The following is a 17,265-nucleotide window of genomic DNA, read 5'->3' on the forward strand; positions in this document are numbered from 1 at the left end:
TCCATGAATACCAGTCAAGTCAAGAAACTCAGGAAGATCGTTAGGATAAAGAAATTAGCGACAAAAAACAACAAGATCTTTGTCTGCACAATGAAGAAGACATCAGTTCCCTACAGGATGGTACTAACTATTATACCTTGCCTTTTTTATTCCTTTGCCCCATTTCCAATATAGAGAAGATATTTATGCACATCCTTGTTTTCAGGCCTTTCCAAAGCAGTTCACTGATGATTACCTCTCAAACCACCTGTATGGCTAGGAGGCGAGGAAGGTATTCATACAACACCCATGGTTCAATATTGAAGTGTTCCTGAAGAGGACGAAGGTGTGACGCCCCGAGACCGATGCGCCAGGTGTCTTCCAGTTATTCGCTCTTGTTGCCATGTCATTCGCTTGCGTGTTGCATCTTGTCATGTCATCATGTGCATTGCATCATCATGTTTTTAAAACTTGCATCCATCCGGGTTCCTCCAGTTCCGTCCGTTGTCCGTTCTGAGCCCAGACACACTCGCCCGCGCCCGCGGCACGTTCGAAAAAGTATTTTTTAAGTGCCCGGAAAATGTTCTCGGAATGGGATGAGATTTGGTGTGCGGTCTTGTTATGTTGTAGGTAGACCGTCTGCCAAGTTTCATCGCATTCGGAGTCCGTTTGAGGCCCCAACGGATAACTATAGTGGCAGTATAGCCGGTCTAACGTCGGACGTTTTCGGTCTCCGGAAACAATCGTCGGGTCTCTCTCTTCTCTTCTCTCAGCCCAAGGCTTTCTCCACAGCCCACTACCACTCACCGTCAGGCCCAACTTAACCTCTCTCGTCAGCCCGCGACCCTCCTCGCGTGTGCGTCCGAAAGTTGTCCTGGACCTGACCCGGACAGTCGTCACCGTTGGATTCGGATCATCCCCAAACATCCTGAAAACATCTTCGTTTTCTTGTTTGTACTCACCTAGTCTATTTTTCTCAACCGCCCAATTTCGATCGGAGGGTCCGAATCTACCTTAAACTCCCCTCGTCTATATATATATAGATATACCCCTTGCCCATTTTAGACCAAACCCTAAATCCTAGGACTTTTGTTCCCCTAGCTGCCGCCACCTAAGTCTCCTTCCTCCTCGGATCAGCCGCCTCCTCCACCCGGTCTCCATCTCCCTCAGGATCCCTTCCGATCTAATCCACCTTGTTTTTCTACAGCCAACCAACATCAGCACTCGATCCCCCCTCCTGCTCTACCTAGCGCACACGATCCAAGGAGAAGAAATCCTCCTCACGTGCCCGAAGATGAGTTTTCCTCTGGAGATCCTCCTGTACGCTCCCTCTGCTCGGCCCCGTCATTGTTTCGCCGCCACCGACAAGCTCCGGCAAGCAGCGGGCCAACCACGCCTCCTTCCCCGTGCCTTTCCCTCCTATATCCTCGCTGAATGGAGGCTTCGAAGCCGCAGCTCCCCACTGCAGAGTCCCTCGTCGCCGGCCACCAAAGGTCTGCCCGCTAGCCAACGGAGGACCTCCTCACGCTCTCTGCTCCTTCGTGCCCGAGCAGCCTTGCTGCAACCTCACCCTGGCCTCCTCCTCGACTTCGCCTGACCGGTCGCCGCTGGCGAATAGCTCCAGCAGATGGCCGCAGCCCCGCCTTAAAGAGCATCACCCTCGCTGGAGTCCAGCCGCCGGACCAGCAGCACCGCCCCGGCGCACCTCGACGTCGAGCACAAGCAGGACCGGCCTCGTCCCGCTCCACTCCTCCTCTCGTTTCCCTTCCCCGCCTTCTTCTCTCTCTCGGGTCTCTCACTGCCGCCTCATCTCGCAGGTTCGTCTTCGCCGTCTTCGGCAAGAACAGGGCCCACAACACCATCCATGGCCGCCGCCGAGAGCCGTTGCCGCCGCACCTCCGACCGGATCTGGACGCCTTGCCGTCTTCTGCTCGCTTCTGCCTTCCCTCGTCGCTCCATCGTTCCCCTGCCTCGCAGGAGCCAAGCTGCCGCTGCAGCCAAGCACTGCTCCGTGCCGCGCTGGATCCTTCTGCCGGGAGCACACAGAGGAAGCCGCCCCACCGCATTGACCACCAATTCCCACGCCGCCCCGCCTGCTCTTTCTCGCTGCCGCCAGCATCGTCCCGCCTCCTGCCAGCCTCTCCGATGCCACGCCGGAGCCGTGACATCCCGCCGCGCCGGAGATCCCTGACGCCGCTGCTCCGCTCTACTTCTTCTCGAGCAGAGGAGCGCGCCTGCAAACCGCTGCCTCACCCGCTCGTCCAATCGTGCGTTGACTTCCAGCGTTGATCGCGCGAAGCCCAGCTCCAGGCCGCCTGCCTCCTGTGCGCGTGGGCCACAAGCAGGCCGGCCCAGCGTGCCCTTGCCGGCCTCCCTCTCCACCAAGCCGGGCCGAGGCCCAGATCTGCTGCGCCCCTGTAGGTCCAATGTGAGCAGCCCAGTCCGCCCCCAGTTTCAGCCCGTTATGTTTTTTTCTTGCCAGGATGATTTTTCTATTCAATCCAGAGAGTGCATGTCGGTGTCAAAACCAGCGGATCTCGGGTAGGGGGTCCTGAACTGTGCGTCTAAGGCGGATGGTAACAGGAGGCAGGGAACACGATGTTTTACCCAGGTTCGGGCCCTCTTGATGGAGGTAAAACCCTACGTCCTTCTTGATTAATATTGATGATATGGGTAGTACAAGAGTAGATCTACCACAAGATCAGAGAGGCTAAACCCTAGAAGCTAGTCTATGGTATGATTGTTGTTGTATATCATCTATCAACTAGCCTGGCCTCGGTTTATATAATGCACCAGAGGCCTAGGATAACAAGAGTCCTAGCCGAATACGCCGGTGGGGAGGAGTCCTTGTCTTGGTCGCCAAGTCTTGTGGAATCTTCCTTGTATGCGGCAGCTGTCCGAACTGGCCCATGAGTATACGGCCATGGGGGTCCTCGGTCCAATCTAACAGATCAGGAGATGACGTGGTGAGTACCCCCTAGTCCAGGACACTGTCAGTAGCCCCCTGCACCGGTCTTCAAGTTAGGGACGCTCCTCGATTCTTCCGAACCGTTCTTCATCTTCGGTCATCGGTCTTGAAAACTGGTTCAACAAATCTTCTCATCTTCGATCTTGAGGATCGCCGAAATGCATTCGATGAGTTCACACGTCGGGTATCCGAGGAGCCCCTTTAAGTTTTCCGCCTTTATCAATGCCTTGTTATTTTTATGCCACACCTCGGGTTTGAAGTTGGTCCTGGGCGGCAGCGTCCTCTTGCGTCCGAGCTCCAACGCCGGACTGCATTCGAGGTATCTTTTGCAGCCGAGCACCAACGCCGGACCACTTCCCAGCTCTAACGCCAGAATGTATCCGAGCTCCAACGCCGGTATAACGCCCTCGATGCGGCTATATCTCCCACGTGTCGAAGCACGACTTAGAGGCATAACCACATTGAAAGCAATGTCGCAAGTGAGGTAATCTTCACACAACCCATGTAACACATAAGGGAAAGAGATACATAGTTGGATTACAATCGCCACTTCACACAATACATGAATAAAGTATTACATCATCCAAATACAATCAGGGCCCGACTACGGAGCCAAAATAAAAGAAGACTACCCCAAATGCTACACAGATCCCCGATCAACCCCAACCGGGCTCCACTACTGATCAACTAGAAAGAAACAACACAAAGGACAAGATCTTCATTGAGCTCCTCCTTGAGCTCGGTTGCGTCATCTACACGGTTCAACGGCACCTGCAAGCTGGTTTTTGGAAGTATCTGTGAGTCATGGGGACTCAGCAATCTCACACCCTTGCGATCAAGACTATTTAAGCTTATAGGTAAGGTAAAGGTATGAGGTGGAGCTGCAGCAAGCGACTAGCATATATGGTGGCTAACATATTCGCAAAAGAGAGCGAGAAGAGAAGGCAAAAGCACGGCCGAACAACTATGATCAAGAAGTGATCCTAGAACAACCTACGTCAAGCATAACTCCAACACCGTCTTCACTTCCCGGACTCCGCCGAGAAGAGACCATCATGGTTACACACGCGGTTGATGTTTTTTATTTAAGGTCAACTTCAGGTTTTCTACAACCAGACATTAACAAATTCCCATCTACCCATAACCGCGGGCACGGCTTTCGAAAGTTCAAATCCCTGCAGGGGAGTCCCAACTTAGCCCATGACAAGCTCTCACGGTCAATGAAGGATATACCTTCTAGCGAGAAGACCCGATCAGACTCGGAATCCCGGTTACAAGACATTTCGACAGGGTAAAACAGATCCAGCAACACCACCCGAATGTGCCGACAAATCCCGATAGGAGCTGCACATATCTCGTTCTCAGGGCACACTCATATTGTCCAAACTTCCAATAGGCCAGCCCAGAGTTGCCCCTGGTGGCCACCGGCGGCTGACAGTTTGGACCAACACTCAGAGGAGCACTGGCCCAGGGGGGTTAAAATAATGATGACCCTTGAGTCTGCAGAACCCAAGGGAAAGAAAAGGCTAGGTGGCAAATGGTAAAACCAAGGTTGGGCATTGCTGGAGGAGTTTTATTCAAGGCGAATTGTCATGGGGTTCCCATTATAACCCAACCGCGTAAGGAACGCAAAATCCAGGAACATAACACCTATATGACGGAAACTAGGGCGGCAAAAGTGGAACAAAACACCAGGCATAAGGCCGAGCCTTCCACCCTTTACCAAGTATATAGATGCATTAATTAAATAAGATATATTGTGATATCCCAACAAGTAAACATGTTCCAACAAGGAACAACATCTCCATGTCCCAACAAGGAACAAACTTCAATCTTCACCTGCAACTAACAACGCTATAAGAGGGGCTGAGCAAAGCGGTAACATAGCCAAACAATGGTTTGCTAGGACAAGGTGGGTTAGAGGCTTGGTTCAACAATATGGGAGGCATGATAAGCAAGTGGTAGGTATCGCAGCATAGTCATAGCAAAAGAGCGAGCAACTAGCAAGCAAAGATAGAAGTGATTTCGAGGGTATGATCATCTTGCCTAAGATCCCGCAAGGAAGAAGAACGAGTCCATGAAGAAGACAAACTGACGTAGTCGAACGGTTCCTCACAAACGCGATGTTATCGGAACCAACCCGAAGAAGCCAACACCGGAAAGAAGCACACAACATAGTAAACAACCAACACATGAACATGGCATGATGCACAACCAAGTTAGATGCATGTCCGCTTTAATGATTCATGGCATGGCAAAGTGCACAAGCAAAACTACAAGTTAAGTGGAGCTCAATATGCAACGAGTTGCATAGTGACGAAACACCACAACAAGTTATTTAGTTCGATCTCGTTTATGTACCCAACAATATTAAATGTTGATTAACATGGCAAGAGGTGAAGAAAATGAAAACTACCTATCTAGGCAAGTTTAAATGAGGCCGGAACAACAAACAACAAATTCTGGTAATTCCCCATATGCATATTTTAGATTTGGTGCTGTTCTGCCATAAACCATATTTTAGAGTTGTTAAACATGCAAATTAAGGCCACCATGATAAACTAGGCAAAATTCTACCCCATTTACATATAAAGATTATTTAATTCGGAGTTACGGTTATTTAGTTATGAATTAAAGCATTTTAGCATGGCATAGGAGCACATTTAAACAAACAGCATTTTAGACATTTTAAACATAGATTAAAGTTGCATTTTATTAAACTAGACAAAATTCTAAACAACTTTCATATTAAGTTTGTTTTAAACCGATGCACGATTATTAAGTTATTATATGCATGATCTACAAGGGGTTTTCTGTAAAACAGCAGTTTTTTGGAAATTAGCTAAAATTCTCAGTAGGAAAAAAAGGCATCTCGGGACGAATCTGTTGGCCCAATAACAGAAAAAAACAGAGGGGCTTCGGCGGGGTGGCCTCACCATGGGCTTTGGCCCAGCTGGAGAGGAAGGAGGCCGGTTGCTGGTTCTAAACAACTTTCATATTAAGTTTGTTTTAAACCGATGCACAATTATTAAGTTATTATATGCATGATCTACAAGGGGTTTTCTATAAAACAGCAGTTTTTTGGAAATTAGCTAAAATTCTCAGTAGGAAAAAAAGGCATCTCGGGACGAATCTGTTGGCCCAATAACAGAAAAAAACAGAGGGGCTTCGGCGGGGTGGCCTCACCATGGGCTTTGGCCCAGCTGGAGAGGAAGGAGGCCGGTTGCTGGTTCTAAACAACTTTCATATTAAGTTTGTTTTAAACCGATGCACAATTATTAAGTTATTATATGCATGATCTACAAGGGGTTTTCTATAAAACAGCAGTTTTTTGGAAATTAGCTAAAATTCTCAGTAGGAAAAAAAGGCATCTCGGGACGAATCTGTTGGCCCAATAACAGAAAAAAACAGAGGGGCTTCGGCGGGGTGGCCTCACCATGGGCTTTGGCCCAGCTGGAGAGGAAGGAGGCCGGTTGCTGGGCCTGCAGCGGTGTGGCCTAGTTCGGTGGAGCTGGAGGTCGATGGGCCACTCCAGATCGAGGCGACTCCAGATCGAGGCGAGGCCGGGTCCAGGCGAAGTCAACGCGGGCGAGGTCTTCGCTCTCTCGAAGGAAACAGAGGATGCAGCGCCAGGGGCCAAGGCGATGCAGACAAGGGTCAACGACGACGCGATGAATGGCAACGGGCGGCGAAGCTTGAACTGTGCGGTCATGGCGACGAGCGGAAGGCCGACCAGAGGCGCGATGCAGAGGTAGGGGACCTGCGGGCGCGGCGGATCTGGTGCGAACGGGGCTCCTCTCGAGCTCGGTGCTGCTCCACGGTGGGAGGACGGAGAGGACGAAGCAAGGCGGCGGGACTTGAAGGGATGAACCCGACGAGGCTGCAGGTGGTCGTCGAGGTCAGGAACGGGCGCGGCGACGGTGAGGATCTCTCCGACGAAGCAGGGCCAGGTCCAGTGGTAGGGGCTTCCATGGCGGCTCCGGGGTACCTGAGACAAAGAAGGAAGGATCGGGCATGAGAGAGAGAGGGAGGAGGAAGGAAGGAAGAGGAGAGGAGAAAGGCGCGATGGGGAATGGAGCTCATCTGCTGGTCTGGCAACTCGGACCTCTGCCGGACGCGGGCGCGGGACTCCGGGCGAGCACCTACTTGGGAGAGGATCGAGGGGCTTGCGAGGTTGGGGATTTGTTGGATCATGGGGAGGAGATGGTTGGCCCTCGCTGGAAACGATGGAGTTTGACAGGGTCGGCTGGATCGGGAGGGATCCCGAGGAAAACGGAGTGGCGGCGGCGCACTGAAACAGAGGGAAATGGTCTAGGGTTTGCCAAAAAGGGTAGGGATTCATCTGCTATAAGTACCATGTGGGTGAGACTGTTTTAAAAGGTAGGGATTAGGGTAGGGCTATATTGTCCCTACGATTGAAATCGGACGGCCGAGAAAATTAGGTTAGGAGAGTCAAAGAAGAAAACGATGATGTTTTGTAGATGTTTGGTGATGATCCGGATCCAACGGTGACGACTGTCCGGGTCGGGTCTGGGACAACTTTCGGACGCGCGCGAGGAGGGCCACAGGCTGACGAGAAAGGTTAGGTAGGGTCTGACGGTGAGTAGTGGACTGTGCAGAAAGCCTTGGGCTGAGAGAAGAGAAGAGAGAGACCCGGCGACTGTTTCCGGAGACCGAAAACGTCCGACGTTTTGACCGACTATATTGTCGCTATAGTTAACAGTTGGGCTATCAAACGAACTCTGAATGCGATGAAACTTGACAGGCGGTCTATCTACACTATAACAAGACCGCACGCCAACTCTCATCCCATTCCGAGAACATTTTCTGGCCACTTATAAAATACTATTTCGGACATGCCTCGGGCGCGTGCAAGCATGTCTAGGCTCAGAACGGACAACTGAAGGAACGAGGAGACCGAGACGGATGCAAGTTTCGAAAACGCGATGATGCAATGCACATGATGACATGACAAGATGCAACACGCAAGCAAATGACATGGCAACGACGGCGAATAACTGGAAGACACCTGACACATCGGTCTCGGGGCGTCACAGCCGGACTATGTATCCGAGCTCCAACGTCAGACTGTATCCGAGCTCCAACGCCGGACTGTATCCGAGCTCCAACGCCAGACTGTATCCGAGGTGTCGTAAATCACCTTGGTTCAAAGAAGTTTGAAGGAGTTTAGCCGAGCTTAATGCCGGAAATGCCCTCTATGGAGCCAGCCACTAGCGCCCGAGCTTTATGCCGGACTGCTTCCGAGGTGGTGCACCACCCCGAATGTGGGCCGATTTTTGTCAATATTTTTGATCGGTGCAATTTATTCTCTGCCGAGATATATAGCCAGTAGCCCTCAAGGTGTGTATCGGTCTAACACCCGAGATGCACCTGAAGAATGACGTAAGACCGCTGATCCCCGTAGCCGCTGAGACTCAGGTTGATTTTGCAAAATCGGCCTGAGGATCAAGTCCTAGCTTGGCAGAATACTTCGGGATACAAAAAACGGCGTGCTCAGTCCTCGAGACTTAGGTTGGGTGCGGCCAACCAACCTGAGGATCAAAATCTCCTCGGAAACTGTATTACACTTAAATTTTCTGCACTGGATTGCCAATGCAGTAGCCCCCGAGACACTGGTCGGGTGGTAAAACCAGATCAGGGGATCGACGCGTTTAATATAAATAATGAGCCTGAAGCCCATTAGCCCCCGAGCCTTAATGAGGGCACGGGTGGCCGAATTAAGGATCAATATCCATAGTAAAATCACAAATTATGTGTAATGACTCTATGTATCCAAGTACTTTACGTCATTTAATGCCCGGATCCGTATTGTACAAAACTTTGTTGACCGACCATCAGCTTCCACCTCCTCGGCCAGTAGCCGAGGAGTGTTTGTCTTACTTTATAAAGCCTTTATGAGGGCAAAGATTTACGACAAACAAGGCAATCTGGTCATACGGTTTTATAAACAAAGGTACGCGGAGAGATATGTTATATTACTTGTTTAACATAAGAAATGTCTTCCAAAGAAAATAGTGGGTTGTCATGCTAAGCATGATCATGAAACCTCAGCTCTAATGTAAGAGCAAAATATTGAGGATTTTGTTTGGGAGGCCAGTTACTAGCCCCCGGTAGTGTTCGGCGACAGTCGAGGTAAGGCCGTAAACACTTCGGCCCATGTTATGAATGGTGAAGGAAATATGCCCTAGAGGCAATAATAAAGTTATTATTTATTTCCTTATATCATGATAAATGTTTATTATTCATGCTAGAATTGTATTAACGGGAAACATAATACATGTGTGAATACATAGAGAAACAGAGTGTCACTAGTATGCCTCTACTTGACTAGCTCGTTAATCGAAGATGGTTATGTTTCCTAACCATAAACAAAAGAGTTGTTATTTGATTAACGGGATCACATCATTAGTTGAATGATCTGATTTACATGACCCATTCCATTAGCTTAGCACCCGATCGTTTAGTATGTTTCTATTGCTTTCTTCATGACTTATACATGTTCCTATGACTATGAGATTATGCAACTCCCGTTTGCCGGAGGAACACTTTGTGTGCTACCAAACGTCACAATGTAAATGGGTGATTATAAAGGTACTCTACAGGTGTCTCCAAAGGTACATGTTGGGTTGGCGTATTTCGAGATTAGGATTTGTCACTCCGATTGTCAGAGAGGTATCTCTGGGCCCTCTCGGTAATGCACATCACATAAGCCTTGCAAGCATTGCAACTAATGAGTTAGTTGCGAGATGATGTATTACGGAACGAGTAAAGAGACTTGCCGGTAACGAGATTGAACTAGGTATTGAGATACCGACGATCGAATCTCGGGCAAGTAACATACCGATGACAAAGGGAACAACGTATGTTGTTATGTGGTCTGACCGATAAAGATCTTCGTAGAATATGTAGGAGCCAATATGAGCATCCAGGTTCCGCTATTGGTTATTGACTGGAGACGTGTCTCGGTCATGTCTACATTAGTCTCGAACCCGTAGGGTCCGCACGCTTAAGGTTTCGATGACAGTTATATTATGAGTTTATGAGTTTTGATGTACCGAAGTTAGTTCTGAGTCCCGGATGTGATCACGGACATGACGAGGAGTCTCGAAATGGTCGAGACATAAAGATTGATATATTGGATGGCTATATTCGGACACCGGAAGTGTTCCGGGTGATTTCGGAGAAAACCGGAGAGCCGGAGGGTTACCGGAACCTCCCCGGGAGAAGTAATGGGCCATATGGGCCTTAGTGGAGAGAGAGGGGCAGCCAAAGGTGGGCCGCGCGCCTCCTCCCCCCTGGTCCGAATTGGACTAGGAGAGGGGGGCGGCGCCCCCCTTTCCTTCTCCCTCCCCACTTCTTTCCCCCTCCTAGTAGGAGTCCTACTCCTACTAGGAGGAAGACTCCTCCTTGGCGCGCCATAGAGGCCGGCCGGCCTCCCCCCTTGGATCCTTTATATACGGAGGCAAGAGGCACCCCATGGACACAAGTTGATCCACGTGATCATATTCTTAGCCGTGTGCGGTGCCCCCTTCCACCATAGTCCTCGATAATATTGTAGCGGTGCTTAGGCGAAGCCCTGCGACGGTAGTACATCAAGATCGTCACCACGCCGTCGTGCTGACGGAACTCTTCCCCGACACTTTGCTGGATCGGAGTCCGGGGATCGTCATCGAGCTGAACGTGTGCTAGAACTCGGAGGTGCCGTAGTTTCGGTGCTTGATCGGTCGGGCCGTGGAGACGTACGACTACATCAACCAAGTTAACGCTTCCGTTGTCGATCTACAAGGGTACGTAGATCACACTCTCCCCCTCTTGTTGCTATGCATCACCATGATCTTGCGTGTGCGTAGGAATTTTTTTTAAATTACTACGAAACCCAACAAATGGCCCGTCATTTAACATAGTCATCGGATCGCTGACCAGTTTACGCCTATTGTGACAGTCAATTTTCGGCTTTCTCCACTGAGGTGCTTGATCATGCGAGCTAGAAGCACAATCACAGTGGTTCTCCCTTTGCACACCTAGCCGAACAAAAGTGGAACGTAGGAGGAAAGCACAGGAGCCGGGCAACCCAACTATTGACGAAGACACAATTCGAAACCGATGCATATATAGCAATATCCGAGAATGCTTTTGCCGAATCCCTAAAGGTGTCCGGCGTTGCACTGAGAGACTAATGCTGGAAAAGCGCAAATAGTTTAAAAGTGCCATAGGCTCGAAAAGCCAAAAAAAACTTATTCAAAAGTTTAATGTCCGAACTAGATCAAGTGTTCGGTGCCAATCCGAAAATTGGACTTGAAAAAAAAGTGCTTCTGCCGTGCTTTAACATGACACATCCTATCTCAAGACTTCAAGCGGGTCAGCCTACGGCTTCAACCTCCTATCCCGAAGGCGGAGTACTTCTCATTAGGCCAGTTTAGCAAACTAAACTCTAGCGGTTTCGAGAGAGAAATTAGGCTCCTCAGCTAGTGACCACATACTTGTGTCGAAAAAAGGAATGATAAATAATGACAATAAAAACAACAATAATAATAATAATAAAAACTTTGCAACGACTAAGAAGAAGAAGACTTATTATAAAATGTCTCAAATAAACTTAAGAGCCCCCAAGTGACTTGGGTAAAAGAATGATTGCATGTACCGAAGTACTTATATCATATCTATGTTCAACCGAACTTTAAACGCGTCTTAACCGACCGTCGGCTTCTCCCTCTTCGGTCAAGGACCGAAAAGTGTTATGTACTCCATCTGTCGATAATATCGATGGTGTTTCCAATAACCAGGCAATCAGGCCATAAGGCTGTAACAGACAAAGCGCGCTCAGGGAACTTATGGTATATTACTGCGAAGTGTAAGAAGCATCTTCGAAGAAAATAGTACCCCCACCGATACCTTTCTTCGGTGCTCATTGTTATTATGAGACTTGTGCAATAGATTTTTTGTACTCATGAGTTCCGTTGTGTGCCGACCATCATTGAAAACTACAAGAGCGCTAGCTTTCGGCTTCACCCAATCTGAGGTCCGGCTTGGATGACCCGATCGTGACAATCGCAGAGGCGCTCCCTTTACTCCCTAGCCGAACAATCGGGAACATAGGGGTAAACACAGGAGCGAGGCAACCCAGCTTGCAAATCGCTTAAGTCAATATGGTGCATATTGTGGCGTAATACACGAACAAGGAACGAAGCCGTACAAGTATAATCATATGCAAGAGGAAAAGCTTCATGAAGGAAGCCCCCAAATGAATTGGGTATTTGAATTTATGCGTCACAAACTAAGTTTGGACAAGGAAATTTTTTACAAGCAACTTTTTTCCAAAAAAGTATAATGCTTGGTCGAACCGAACACAAGTTAGAAATTAAAGCTTTGAGCATGAAAGCGACTTAGCTGGTTAATGTGTTCAGTATTGATGATGCGGTCCGAGCTTGATGCGGGACAAGGTTCCATCCCCCAAGCCGGTCCTGAGGTAGCGGAGCAGAGAGCTCGACACGACGAAGTGGTGACATAGCACGGTCAATGCAGACCGGCAGAGTGACGCCGAAGTCCAGGGATCATTTTCATGTGCACAAAAAATAGTGCAAACCGAAGATAATAGTAATAATGATAATTAAAAAAATCGTTGCATAATAAATAATTTATGCAAAGTGAGTAATAAAAGAAATATGGCCTGGCGCCGAAGTCAATGTCGATGTAGGGCGTCGGCGTGGTGCGGTAAAGGCGCGGCAAAGCCTAAATTCACAGGTCGGTCCAAGTTCCGGATGCGGCGTTCGCCGGACTATGTACGGAAACTGAATGAACCACCATGCGACTGTTGTTAATGCGGCCACCATTTGATAGACCTATGTACATCTGATGGACAAACCAGTGTAATAATTCCTTGTGAAGAATGAACCCAAACAATCAAAAAATACTAGGATTAATAGCACCTGGTTTATTTGTTGTAGCGATCCGAAGAAAGGTGATTCCCAAAATTGGGACTCGATCCGCACACCCATTGCCCGATGGGAGCTAAAACGATGGCATGGCAATGCTGGCAAAGGTTGGCTCGCCGAGGCGAAGCCCTCGGTCCAGCTAACGTGATGGAGCTGCTCGGCTAGTGACGCCGAAGTGTCCGGAGTAGGTTGATGAAGAGATGGCGAAGCCCCCGGTCCAGCCAAGATGTCGAAGCCTTGATGTCAGCCGATGAGTCAAAGTAGGTCGGCGTGGTGGACACCAGCTTGAGGAAGCAATAGTGTGGCCCTGCCGATGTAGGTCGTGACGTGATCGATGCCGGCTTGATGAAGCGACCGTGCGGCGATGCCGGTATGCCCGCTCCGTGTAATCCATGGGGCGACGATGTTGGTGACGATTTATCCTTCGCGATGCCGGACTCTTGTTCGGCTTGCCGAGATGATGATCCAAAGAAGCTGAGCTCAGCTCAACAAAGTGACGACGTGTCTAGCACAGGTCGGCAGTCGTGGAGCAATATTGCCGGACTGGTTTGACACCAGCATGATGTTGAAGATCATGTTCAAAAGATCTTAAAGTTAGTGGGATGTGTTTGGGAACAAAACACAATACCCCATACAAAACTTCCTTCAAAAGGGATGTCTGAAATCCCGTTCATAAAAAAGACGAACTCCGGTCGGATTCGTTTTCGCACAGAAAACAGATCCGAAAAGTGATGCACTAATCGGAAGGTTCCCGGAGTTTGGACGGTCGGATCAAGCTGAAAGTTTGAGAGGTGGTAGATATAGGAATTTCGCAGCCGATCAACGGTTGGATCTTCCAAAGGACGTCCGAGCTAGAAGCTGGACACCACGCCCTAAACTCGTCCAGATTCCCGTCCAGATTTGACAGGGCTCCGGTATATCGTGGATTGCCAGAGATTCCTTCATCGGAACTCAACGAAATTTTCCAGGGTTGTTGTAGACACAATTCTACACAATTTCGCCGAAGCAATCGTTAAAAAGACACTTGAGGAGGCGGTGGCGGCGGAGACAAGTTTGCTGTCCAGAAAAACAACACGGTCGCCCGAGGGCAATGTTGACGTTGAGCCCCCGGGCTCCCTGGATGATTCCTCCATGATCTTGATAGAGATCGGAGTTGATGTTTATAAAGGACCTCATCCGAACATGACGATCGGAGGTAGGGCGCAGTCCTTGGTCAAACCAAGGTGACCAGTCGAGCTGGTGACGCAGACGCCGAAGTCGCGGTTGGTCTGCAAGCGAGCCATCAACCTTTTGCCGAACACACAGCGGAATTCTCAATGAAAGCACCAATGTCGGTGTCAAAACCGGTGGATCTCGGATAGGGGTCCCGAACTGTGCGTCTAAGGCGGATGGTAACAGGAGGCAAGGAACACGATGTTTTACCCAGGTTCGGGCCCTCTTGATGGAGGTAAAACCCTACATCCTGCTTGATTAATATTGATGATATGGGTAGTACAAGAGTAGATCTACCACGAGATCAGAGAGGCTAAACCCTAGAAGCTAGTCTATGGTATGATTGTTGTTGTATATCATCTATCAACTAGCCTGACCTCGGTTTATATAATGCACCAGAGGCCTAGGATAACAAGAGTCAAGAGTCCTAGCCGAATACGCCGGTGGGGAGGAGTCCTTGTCTTGATCGCCAAGTCTTGTGGAATCTTCCTTGTATGCGACAGTTGTCCGAACTGGCCCATGAGTATACGACCATGGGAGTCCTCGGCCCAATCTAACAGATCGGGAGATGACGTGGTGAGTACCCCCTAGTCCAGGACACTGTCAGTGCAGTTTTGTAGAAAACCCCTTCTAGTTCATGCATTTGATTACTCCACAACCGTGCATCGAAATTAAACAAACTTAATATGTAAAGTGCTTAGAATTTTGTGTGGTTTAATAATATCCAACTTTAACCATGTTTAAAATGTTTATGATGTTGTTTGTTTAAATTTGCCATATTGCCATGCTAAAATGATTTATTTCATAACTAAATAACCGTAGCTCCAAACTTAACAAACTTTATATGTAATTGGGGTAGAAAAATGCATAGTTTAACTTGGTGACTTTACTTTGCATGTTTAACAACTCTAAAATATGGTTTAGGGCAGAACAGTACCAAATCCATAAATTGCACATGAGGATTTTTCCAGACTTGTTGCTTGTTGTTCCGGCCTCATTTAAACTTGCCTAGATAGGTAGTTTTATTATGCGCCTCTTGCCATGTTAATAACATTTAATATTGTTGGGTACATAAACGAGAGTGAACTAAATGTTTGAATGTGGTGTTTTCTTCAATATGCAACTCGTTGCATATTGAGCTCCACTTAATTTGTAGGATTCTTTGTGCTTATTGCCATGCCATGCCTCTTTAAACCGGACATGAATCATACTTTTTTGTGCATCATGCCATGATTATGTGATGGTCGATTACCATGTTGTTTGCTTCTTTCTGGTGTTGCTCTTCGGGTTAGTTCCGATAACGTCGCATTTGTGAGGATTCGTTCGACTACATCCGTTTGTCTTCTTCATGGACTCGTTCTTCTTCCTTGCGGGATCTCAGGCAAGATGACCATACCCTCGAAATCACTTCTATCTTTGCTTGCTAGTTGTTTGTTCTATCGCTATGTCATGCTACCTACCACTTGTTATATCATGCCTCCCGTATTGCCATGTCAAGCCTCTAACCCACCTTTCCTAGCAAACCGTTGTTTGGCTATGTTACCGCTTTGCTCAGCCCCTCTTATAGCGTTGTTAGTTGCAGGTGAAGATGAAGTTTGTTCCATGTTGGAACATGGATATGTTGGGATATCACAATATCTCTTATTTAATTAATGCATCTATATACTTGGTAAAGGGTGGAAGGCTCGGCCTTATGCCTGGTGTTTGGTCCACTCTTGCCGCCCTAGTTTCCATCATACCGGTGTTATGTTCCTTGATTTTGCGTTCCTTACGCGGTTGGGTGTTATGGGAACCCCTTGACAGTTCGCTTTGAATAAAACTCCTCCAGCAAGGCCCAACCTTGGTTTTACATTTGCCTAACAACCTATTACCTTTCCCTTGGGTCGGCCAACCCGAGGGTCATCTTTATTTTAACCCCCCGGGCCAATGCTTCTCTAAGTGTTGGTCCGAACCGAGCTGCCTGCGGGGCCACCTTGGGGAAACTTGAGGTTTGGTTTTACTCGTAGCTAGTCTCATCCAGTGTTGCCCTAAGAACGAGATACGTGCGACTCCTATCGGGATTGTCGGCACATCAGGTGGCTTTGTTGGTCTTGTTTTACCATTGTCGAAATGTCTTGTAACCGGGATTCCGAGATTGATCGGGTCTTTCCGGGAGAGGGAATATCCTTCGTTGACCATGAGAGCTTGTGATGGGCTAAGTTGGGACACCCCTGCAGGGTTTGAACTTTCAAAAGCCGTGCCCGCGGTTATGTGGCAGATGGGAATTTGTTAATGTCCGGTTGTAGAGAACTTGACACTCGACTGAATTAAAATGCATCAACCGCGTGTGTAGCCGTGATAGTCTCTTTTCGGCGGAGTCCGGGAAGTGAACACGGTTCTTGTGTATGTTTGAACGTAAGTAGCTTCAGGATCACTTCTTGATCACTTCTAGTTTCACGACCCTTGCATTGCTTCTCTTCTCGCTCTTATTTGCGTATGTTAGCCACCATATATACTTAGTGCTTGATGCAGATCCAGCTCACTACCCTTCCCTATCCATAAGCTTAAATAGTCTTGATCTCGCGAGTGTGAGATTGCTGAGTCCTCGTGACTCACAGATACTTCCAAACAGTTGCAGGTGGCGACGATACCAGTGCAGGTGACGCAACCCAGCTCAAGTGGGAGCTCGATGAAGATCTTGATCGTTGTTTTGTTTCCTTTTGATCAGTAGTGGAGCCCAGTTGGGATGATCAGGGATCTAGCATTTGGGGTTGTCTTCTTTTATTTTGGTTCCGTAGTCGGTCCTTAATTGTATTTTTGATGATGTATGTTTAACTTGTATTTGTGTGAAGTGGCGATTGCAAGGCAACTCTTTATCCCTTTCTTATTCAGTACATGGGATTGTGTGAAGATTACCCCTCTTGCGACAAACCTACCATGTGGCTATGCCTCTAAGTCATGCCCCGACACGTGGGAGATATAGCCGCATCGTGGGTGTTACAAGTTGGTATCAGAGCCATCCCCAACTTAGGAGCCCCCTGCTTGATCGAATCGCTGACGTTGTTGAGTCTAGAACAAGATGTTTTGAGTCTTAGGATTATATATATCGGAGAGTAGGATTCTTTTACTCCCTAGTCCCTTCGTCACTCCGGTGAGGCCTCCTGACGTAGAAGT

Source organism: Triticum urartu, chromosome 1, assembly GCF_003073215.2.
Source record: "Triticum urartu cultivar G1812 chromosome 1, Tu2.1, whole genome shotgun sequence".
NCBI lineage: Eukaryota > Viridiplantae > Streptophyta > Magnoliopsida > Poales > Poaceae > Triticum > Triticum urartu.